This window comes from Abramis brama, assembly GCF_963993115.1.
Source record: "Abramis brama genome assembly, chromosome: 6".
NCBI lineage: Eukaryota > Metazoa > Chordata > Actinopteri > Cypriniformes > Leuciscidae > Abramis > Abramis brama.
In genome coordinates, this window is record NC_139968.1 from 41,272,328 (window position 1) to 41,283,274 (window position 10,947).

The 10,947-nt window shown below is 39.0% G+C and overlaps 1 long non-coding RNA gene across 1 annotated transcript; it reads left to right on the forward strand.

The window, feature by feature from the left end:
• Positions 1-4,329: 4,329 nt before the first annotated feature.
• On the forward strand, positions 4,330-10,227 carry LOC311085538. Its single transcript, XR_014606867.1, has 3 exons — positions 4,330-4,424; positions 9,396-9,474; positions 9,980-10,227. It is a non-coding gene; the product is annotated as an uncharacterized lncRNA (long non-coding RNA).
• The last annotated feature ends 720 nt before the right edge of the window (positions 10,228-10,947 follow it).

A 10,947-nucleotide genomic window follows, 5' to 3' on the forward strand; every position in this document is an offset into this window, starting at 1 on the left:
ATGCATTTTTCAATTTTTGAATTGAAGAAGGCTGTCTATAATGTGAAACAATCTACACCTGGCAAAGATGGTATTTGCTACTCTATGCTTGGACATTTAACTGACAGATCTCTTAATGTTGTCCTGAAGCTTTTCAATCTGATTTGGGAAACAGGAAGGATTCCTAGTGTGTGGAAACAGGCAGTCATAGTGCCAGTGCTGAAGCCTGGTAAGTGTGCAACTGACCCTTCTAATTACAGGCCCATTGCGCTTACCTCACAGTTAGGGAAAACGATGGAGAGAATAGTAACAGATAGGCTGACATATTATATGGAAAGTAAAAACTTGTTCTGTCCTTTTCAAAGTGGTTTTCGTAAGGGAAGAAATACGATGGATGCAATTCTATGTTTGGAGTCAGAAGTGAGAAAAGCCCAGACAAACAAAGAAATAGTGGTTGCTGTCCTTTTTGATATAGAGAAAGCTTACGATATGTTGTGGAAGGAGGGATTGCTGATGAAGTTTGAGAAACTTGGTATTGGAGGTAAGCTTTATAATTGGGTACTGGATTTTTTATTTGGAAGAGAAATTGAGGTTAGGGTTGGCACGGCCTATTCTAGTACATATGCTGTAGAGAATGGTACACCGCAAGGGAGCGTCTGCAGTCCAGTACTTTTTAACATAATGATAAATGACATTTTCGATAAAATTGACGGAAGTATAGGCAAGTCTTTATATGCAGATGACGGAGCACTTTGGGTGCGGGGACGTAATCTAAAGTACCTGGAAAAGAAGATGCAGGATGCAATTGTGGTGGTGGAGGAATGGGCTAATAAGTGGGGCTTCAGAATGTCTGTTGCTAAAACTCAAGTTATTTGTTTTTCAAGACGACATAAAGACATTACATTAAAACTTTATGAACAAAAGTTGGAACAGGTGAGTGTTGTGAGATTTTTGGGAGTTATATTTGATGAGAAACTTACCTGGAAGCAGCATATAGAGTATGTTCAAATTAAGTGTAAAAAAGTTAATAATTTGTTGAGGTGTTTGTCTGGTCAGAACTGGGGAGCTGCAAGAGGAGCATTGTTGAGGATTTATCAGTCTCTCATGAGGTCTTCACTTGATTATGGATGTTTATCATATATGGGAGCAGCCGAAAGTCACTTGATTAGGTTGGACAGAGAACAATCACAAGGGTTACGTATTTGTTGTGGAGCTTTTAGATCGTCTCCTGTTGCTGCTTTGCAGGTTGAATCTGGAGAACTTCCGATGCGGTTAAGGAGAGTCAAGCTAATGTATGCGTACTGGGTCAATCTCCAGGGCCATAGTTGTGTTCACCCAGCAAAAGCTGTGTTGCAGGATTGTTGGGAACATCAGAAGTCTAACTACTATAGCTTTGGGTGGATTGGAGATATTAAAGCCCAGAATGTAGGCCTGACGCAATTTAAGTTCAGTTCGACTGTACCATGTTCATCTATACCTCCATGGATGTTTATTATGCCAGTAGTGGACTTGCAGCTACAACTGGCATTGAAAAAGGAAAGTAGCGGTACCCCAGAATGGCTTGTTGTTCAAAATTATTTTGAGCAGTTTAAAGAACACCTTGTACTGTATACTGATGGGTCTAAAGATCCCAACAATGGCAGAACAGGAGCGGCAGTGAGTATTCCACGGTATAACATCAAAATTAAAAGAAGAACATCTGATTATCTTTCAGTGTATACTGTGGAACTTACTGCCATTGTTTTAGCTCTTAATTGGTTGCTTATGAAATGTTTTGGGGGCATAAACAGAGCTGTAGTTGCCTCAGACAGTCAAGCTGCATTATTGAGTATAAAAACCGGAAAGTCATGCAGACTAGATCTATTAAACAAAATTTACTATATATTGTTTCAGCTGCATAGTAAGAATGTTTGTGTTCAGTTTGTTTGGGTCCCTGCCCATGTAGGTGTTGATGGAAATGAAGAGGTGGATATTCTAGCTAAACAGGCCTTGAAATTGGATGTGGTTAACATCAATGTCCCAATGTGCAAAGCTGAAGGGAAATCTATTATTCAGGAAAAAGTGATTAGGATGTGGCAAGAGCAGTGGGATAGTAATGATACTGGCAGACATCTTTACTGTGTGCAAAGAAATGTGGGAGGGGGTAGATCTAGGGATGGAAATCGGAGGGAAGAGGCAGTGTTGACACGTTTAAGGATTGGCCATTCGGGTCTCAATAGATCTTTGTTCCGTATAGGGAAACATCAGACAGGAGTTTGTGATTATTGCGGACAGCCAGAGACAGCTGATCATGTCCTAATAGAGTGTAATAATTACATGGAAGAGCGAAGTTATTTAACATCAGTCCTATATAAAGAAGGGAAAGCGCTTACTTTAGTTAATCTATTAGGAGATGTATCTAAAAATGTTAAAAATCAAGTTATGAGGTTTCTCAAAAATACGGGGTTGTTCTACCGAATTTAATATGTACATATTTATATCATAGGTATGCGCATAGGTGAATAATTCCCTCTGACTATTCTCGACGACCACACTCATATCCGGTAGATGGCGGTAAATGCACCTTAAGTTGGTCTGCCAACCGCCAGTTAAACCTAAAAAGAAGAAGAAGAAGAAACAAGCAGGAGGAGGATCATAGGGAAAATGGCAGATCTATCTATAATCTATCTATCTATAATCGGATACCGCTACAGTTTAATTCGAAGTTGTTTAGTTGCTCTGCCCATTTCACCACGGACTGTTACAACAATATCAAGCAGCCAGGCTTCTCTCGGCGTCTCAAACGGACGAAGGGGGCAATTTCAACTAACGTTATATTCCCGCAAGCGGCAAGTAGGGATTTTATTAACGATAATTTACATTGTGTTATCTAGATCCAGCGCGATATTGTTTTTTCCTCGAGAGACATCATGGCTTGCAAACGAGCGAACGAAGCATGGCAGTTGCTCAGTGTTTGGTTGTACAAATGAACACAAAAATATTTTTTTGCTCCTTCATCCGAGCCTCTGGAGAACCAGTGGGTTATGTGAATTTCTGATGTGTAATTGTTCAAATTCAGACAGATAATCTTTCTTTCAAAGTCGTTCAACACTGTTTATGCATCAGTATATCGCGTTGCAGTGATAAGATCTTCATTCACGCGATCAACAGGCTGTCATCTGCTCAGTGCTCATCACTGCAACCTTTTATGTGATGGGAATAGATCTAAATACTTTAAAAAAAACTTCTCATGATTCGTTAATCCCGATAGCTGTAATAGTAAAAACATATAAAAGCTGTAATAGTAAAAGTTTTCCAGATAGCTCTACATGTAATGCCAGATATTTCATATGCAAGCATGTCAGCCAATCACAGCAGTGGGCAACAACACTGAAGTTTCACAGCAGACACGCCCCTTCAAACAGAGTGTTCAAATCAATGGATGAAATCAGGCTAGGAAATATGCCTTTTATTTCTAAATTATAACAAATTTTGATCTAAAAAACATACTAGCATTATAAGGGCACCCCAGGAAACATTATAAAATAATAAAATAATCCATTCTATGGCACCTTTAAAGCTACACTGTGTAGGATTTTCTCCCATCTAGCGGTGAAATTGTTTATGACTACTGTTATGACAGTCGTGAGTAATCTCCCCCTCGCATTCGTCACGGTGCCACTGAGTGTAAAAACGCGAAAGGCGAAGCTTGAATTTCCAGGTATGTCCCTCTTTGGCTAATGTATTTTCAAGATGGAGGCGCAACATGGCCAGTCGAGGGACTCGCTCGTATGTTTTATAAATGGCAGATTCTACGCTTACGAGAATACCTGATTAGTTGGAAGAAGTAATTACACATTAATGAGCACATGTTACTTTGAAAGAACAAAGTGTTTTTTGCTAAGAATCAACGTGAAAAATTACACAGTGATTTAATATCCTAATGCTTTATCCTAGCATAATCCTAGGCTTTAATATCCTAATGATTTTTGGCATAAAAGAAAAATCGATAATTTTGACCCGTACAATGTATAATATTGTTCATTAATAAATATTCATTAATAAATATATTAATATGAAAATATATTTGAATGTGCACTATATTAACCCTACTTTATTGCTTATATGTGGTTATTATTGACTGCAATGTATTGTAACATGTGATGTACATTGTTGTGTAAGTGTTTAAGAGAATTTCATTTAAAAAATAGTCAATTTTACCCACTGTTCGAAAACCTACACAGAGATTAATATATAGTATTAAGTATGATTTTCATCTTTAAGGTAAGACATTTAACATTACTGATAGAAAGTCTGAATAACTTTTTGTCCTTTTGTCTTTCTTCTGCTGAAGTGGCTTACTGAAAGTGGATCCATGTCACCTTCATCAGTCCTTTCTTTAATCACTGGAAACCATTAAGGGAAAGACCCTCAGACGTGTCATGATAGGATAAATGCGGCTGCAGGTAAAATTATTTGATGTTTTGATTTTGGTGTACCATTTGGCTTTTTTGTGTGTGCTTCCCTTGCTATGATACACATTTCTGATGGGATTGCCATGCTTTAAGTGCAGTGTTGGGCAGTAGCGTCGCTACAAGTAGTGACGTTAGCTTAACTACATTTCTCAATAGCGTGGTAGCGTCACTGTTTTCTGAATCAAATAGCTTTTCAGTAGCGAAGCTCTTTTGTTGAACAAGTAGTGCGGTAGCGTCCACACAAGCTGAAGCTACATTTTCTGAAGCACAAGCTCAACTCGGGTGCAATCGCACAACATCAGCATCACACGTGCACACGGTACGCACATGTAGGACACCTTGTGAATTACAGCCATTTCACCGCAAGCGCGAATTGTTTTCGGCGTGCATGTTCAATAAGTGCATTCACACCGCGAGAAGGAGCAGCGCGTGAGCGTCAAGTTGGAGCATCGCGTGAGCAGTAGAGCTGAGGGTTTCGGCGCCGAGTCTATTTTTGCTGCGCTGCTCACGCTCAATTAAAGTGAAAGCACACTTTTGATGGACAAAATAAATATGATTTCAGACTAAAAGTACCTAAAATGCACATAATTTGCATGTATAGTGTGTTTTAACAAGAACTAGAGCAGTCTATGTCAGAAATCAGAAAGCCTACCAATTTAAACTTGTTTTTATTAATCAGTTTGGGTAAAAGTGGTGTTTTATAAAATATAGAAAATAAATATTTGTGTGTGCTGTAAAGTGGTTAAAATGAAATCGGAATTGGCTAAAATTTGTATCGACAGGTCAAATTCAATGAAAAATCGGAATCGGCCTAGAAAATTGTAATCGGTGCATCTCTAATCTTACTGATTGGCTGGTATTGGGTGACCTTGTCATGGAAAAGTTTGGGAACCCCTGATTTAGAGGACATGTTTTTTTGTTTGTTTGTTTGTTTGTTTTTTTTGCCATGTTGGTGTTTGGAGCAGGTCTTAATTATTTTGCTACTGTGGTTTGAGCTGAGTTGAGTTTTAAATTAACTTACAGTTAGTCCTGCAAATGTGCCCAAGTCTACATTGTGCATACAGGCAAACACGTACGCATACACATAGATGAATACACACACACTCTCGACACCTGGTTTTGTTATTATGTGGATCACGTTTTTTGTTTGTCTGTTTTTGTTGACAAATTGGTTTGGAACAGATGCTGAATAAACAATTGAACTGAGCAATTATGCTTGCCTATTATGTTTGACTTAAAGTTTTATTGATCACTGAGGCGCCGTCCACACTACTGTGTTTTCGTTTAGAAACGGAGAATTAAAACGAATACGATCTCCGTCCACACCAGCGTTTTAGCTGCGTATTAGAATTGATCTCCGTCCACATTAAAACGACTGAAAACGCGGATCACGTGACCATTCACCAACACTGGGCATGCGCGTGCCGGTGTAAACACAACTTCATTGAGAAAATTATCCCACCATGCGCTGGTTCTTCCCGGGTTAACTCAAAACCGACGCTCCATGTACGGTCGATGCCGCCGCTGCACATGGGAATGGTCACTGATCGCTCGAATAATAGCTTGCCTCCGGCGCATGTAGGCAGTTATAGCATTGTAAAATGCAGAATTTACTTGCACAACAGCTGCTAGCAAAGATATACGCCATGACTGATGACACCCAATCATAGAGCCGAGCGTGAGCCTCTACTACGTCATCGTTTCTAAAGTCCTCCGTTTTGACCAAGCGGCAACATTCTGATCTGAAAAATGAAGCCTACCCGGAAGTGCGAAAAACTGCAATACATCGAAAATCCGCTAGAGGAAGGTCCCAAAAGGGAGCAAATGTCCATAGCCCCCATGTTAAAATGTCCGTTTTCACAGCATAAATTCATGTTTTTACAGGTTGGTCCCATGGACTTTTATTGTATTTTTCGATAGGTTCCGAGTGCCTGACAACCATGAGGGCTGTGAATTTTTTTCTAACTCGTTAGTTTAGATCGTATTTAGATATAAAATGTATGACAATAAGGGCGTGGTTAACTTTGATTGACAGCTTGATTGACAGCTGACAAGGCAGCGCCACGGAGAATGACAACATAAGAAGCGCCATTTTTTAATACAGTTGACATATAATACTACTGTTTCTGTATCATGAAATGTAGTTTTAAGAGTTTTTCAGGCGAGAATGTAGTTGTTTAAAGCTCAAATCTGTGGTTTATTTATAAAGATTTATGAAAATTGTATCCAGTTGTGAGATCCCGCGTTCATGTACCCCGCCTGGAACAGCCTTTCCTCGGCTTGTCGTTATGAGGTTTGCTGGCGTCTCTGTAGTGGTTAAACATGAGATATAATTCGTCTTGTGTATCTAACGGGCGATTTTTGGTTTCGTGAATGCGTGCTGCGTCAGAAGGTGGGCGGGGTTAGGATTTTCCAAGATGGCGCCGCCCATACCCCCCATAAACGGCTTCAAACCCGTTCTTCAGAAAGTCTATGGGTGACGTCACAGACGCTTTGTCCATATTTTTTACAGTCTATGGTTTTGACCTGTCCACACTAAAACGCCCTCCGGAGATTCAAAACGAAAAACGGGTCGGCAGCGTTTCTAAACTTCTCCGTTTTGGCCGTTTTAGTGTGGACGGGAGGTGCAAACGTAGCAAAAGGTCTTCGTTTTTAAACGAAAACGCAGTAGTGTGGACGGGGCCTGAGATAGCATTGATTTGGAATGAAGTTGGTTCAATATAAAAATGTAATTTTAAAAAATAGCTTAGATGTAGTGAACTACTTTTGCCATTTTCCTGTAGCTTAGCTTGCTACATTTTCCAGAGTGGTAGCTTCAGCAGGGCTCTCAAGTGTCACGCATTGAGCGTGACAGTCACTCATTTCGGTCTTTTGTCACGCACTCCCGCCACACATTGTATTTCTCACGCAGAAAAACTATTTATAATATATTTAATATGCTGCAGCGCCCAACATTTCTCTGGCCGCGCCTCTCTCACTGTGGAACCGGCAGGAATCAAGCTTGCGCGTCTCCCCTGGAGTTCTTAGTCGAGCCTGCCACTTATCAGCCAATCAAAAAAAGAAAGGGGCTTCACAATAGCCAATCAGAAAATAGCACTATTGTATCTGGGTAAGATTTAACGCAACAACCAATGAAAAAAAAGCATATCCTGGAATTGTTCACTTGATTCTGCTACAGCGTCGTCTTCCGAAGTTTCGTTCACAGAGGAAACCACTCCGAGCTCCGAGCATCACTTTGAACACAGAGTAAGTCATGATCTCCTGTTTTAATGTTACAACAAATTCACAACTTGTTTGACACAAACAGTGACAACTTGACCGCTGTTAGAGAATGTTTCCCCAGATAATCAGCATCAGTTTTTCATGAGTGTCTGACTTAGCCAACAGTTTTACAGCCTGTTCACTGACATACAGACCCTTTCCAAAAAATTTGAATATCATGGAAAAGTTTATTTATTTACATAATTCCATTCAAAACGTTAAACTTCCATAGATTCAGGGCCCACAACTTAAATGATTTCAAGTATTTAGTTGTTTATTTGTAGCCTACATAATTTGGGCTTCCAGCTCATAAAACCCCCGAAAACAGGATTTAATTTTTTTTTGAATATTACATGAAATCACACAGTAATTACACAGTGATGCATGGCCATTGAACCAGGTTTTGGTTCTTTTGGCAGTGTGGGCAGGTGCAAATCCTGCTGGAAAATGAAGTCAGCATCTCCATAAAGCTTGTCTGCTGAAGGAAGCATGAAGTGCTCTGGAAATGTCCTGGTAGACGGCTGCGTTGAGTGGACAGCACAGTGGACCAACACCAGCCGATGACATGGCTCCCCAAACCAACACAGACTGTGGAAACTTCACACTGGACTTCAAGCATCTTGGATTGTGTGCCTCTCCATTCTTCCTTCAGACTCTGGGACCTTGGTTTCCAAATGAGATGCAAAATTTGCTCTCATCAGAAAAGAGGACTTTGGTCTACTGTGCTTTATTAAATCCAGAGTCAACGCAGCCGTCTACCAGGACATTTCCAGAGCACTTCATGCTTCCTTCAATTTCCAGCAGGATTTGCACCTGCCCACACTGCCAAAAGAACCAAAACCTGCTTCAATGACCATGGTATCACTGTGTAATTACTGTGTGATTTCATGTAATATTCTAATTTTTTGAAATCCTGTTTTCGGGGGTTTTATGAGCTGGAAGCCCAAATTATGTACAAATAAACAACTAAATGCTTGAAATCGTTTAAGTTGTGGGCCCTGAATCTATAATCTATGGAAGTTAAACGTTTTGAATGGAATTATGGAAATAAAAAAACTTTTCCATGATATTCTAATTTTTTGGAAAGGGTCTGTATTTTCGTTATCACACGATGACTGACATATTGTCACATTATAAACATCTCTCTCTCCAAATAGGCTTAATCATTTTATTAGCACTGAATAAATGAAAGTGTATTCCATAGTCGATGTTATAGGTCACTTTTAAAATCATGTCATATTTTATAATTACATCCTGGCCATGGATGCATTAATCATTGCATCTGTCTTTCAAAGATGTCAAGTAAAAAGCAATTAAGCATCCTCTCATTTGCCCTGAGAGGAAAGTCCCCTAAAAAGGCCAGGTTAGAGGATGCTGGCCCAGAGAAGGTGGCAAAAGTGTAGGCCCATTAGAGGAGGAGACAGAGGAAGAGACAGTGCAGGTGGAAGGCAACAAGTCCAAAAAGGCAACAAACACTTATCACTCACTCACTCTCACACACACACACACACACGGAAATTGAATAAATACTTTGTATTTGAGCAATTATTAATAACAACAACAAAAACACTAATAATAATATTATTAATGAAACACTCCCACGACCCGTCCAAAAAATACGCCTAAATAATAAAGGAATGGTAAAAAACCCCTGCTTTTTAAGGACTTTTCATTGAATTATTTCTTCTTTCCCCCCTTCAGATTCGCCAAGGATCCAGCTGATTACTGGCAATTTGGTGGAGGATTATTCTTTAGCTGCTACATTGCACTATCACTTCTGGTACGGATTCATTGGCCTTTTGTGTTATTTTTTTATTTTACTTGATTTAATAAATTACTTTTAATTAGTACAATGTATGGTTAGGATTCTGAATTAAAACAGTGTAATGTTTCTCCACAAATATTATCAGAAATATATAATTGTTGAAACAATATAAACCTGCATTGAAAGATATAAAGAACAATAGACCTCAACCCTCTCAGCTCAACACCAAAATTTGTTGATTTCTTCATCTGTTTTAAGGATGAAATCATGACCTTATGATTATAGTAACCGAAACTGACACATGGGAGTAATATTAAATTTTTTACAATTCCACCTTGGGGCTCTGAAGAATTTCTTGTGTAATTGTACATCTGAATACATAAAATATGTGTTTTAGAATGGATAGTGTTGTATACTTTGTTTTCTACCTGACAAATTGAACTGTAAAGTGAAAATCTTGTACATGATTTATTTTGTATTCAGTGTTTTCAGTTTTCAGTGTTTTTGCTTTTATTTATAGGATAGTAGCAGACAGCGGGCAAGAAGTGAAGAGGAAGTGATGGCATCGGAATGGACCTCGAGCTGGGACTCTGTCGGAGCACTGCACAAGGCTGTCACATTTTATTGAGAATTTAAAAACTTTTTTTTTTACTGTACACTTTAAATATTAAATGTTTAATTTAAGGGTTACTGTAATTGAACAAAAACTCTCTTTAAATATTCCATTTAGATGTTTACTTCTACAGGTTTTTAACATTACTTCGAAAACGCTGCAATTTAAAGTTTGAGATGTTTTTCATCTGTTTTAGAAAGTATTTTTAGACTTTTGTTTTTTCAGAATAAAACTTGTTCTACAATCTTGAGCATGTGTTAACTCATTATTTAATGTGTTTAATTAAGCCATTGCCGCGCAGTCATTTGACAGATAACAATTTTTAGTGTGTACAGTTAATCACAAATTCAGTCGGCATTGTCATGACTCATGTTCCAACTGCAAACTAGGTTGTAATTGAATGTACAATTGTATTATCCCATTATGAAAGGTAAGACGGTGAAACAACGTCACGATATCAACGTTGATTCAATTTGCAAAATCGAAATGTAATTCAAAGTTGATTCAACGTCGACAGAAGACCATAACCCGAAAGGTAAGAGTGAAACGACGTCGCGATTTCAACGGTGAATCAACGTTGTTTCTTCCGCGGTGAAACGACGTCACAATATCAACGTTGATCCGTTTTGCAAAATCGAAAGGTAATTCACCGTTGATTCAACCATGGTACCTGACGTTGTTTCAACGGTGAATCAACGTTGAAATGCCGGCTGGGGGTCTTTCCTTGATACAGAATTTTATTTTATTTTGTCACTTCGGGGTAGGTACGCAAAACGAATTTTCCCGACGATGCTTTATCTGTAGAGTGGGAAAGGGATCCTCCATAGGGAGAGACTAGTTGACACTTCAGCACTGCGTTGTCATCGGGTCCAGGC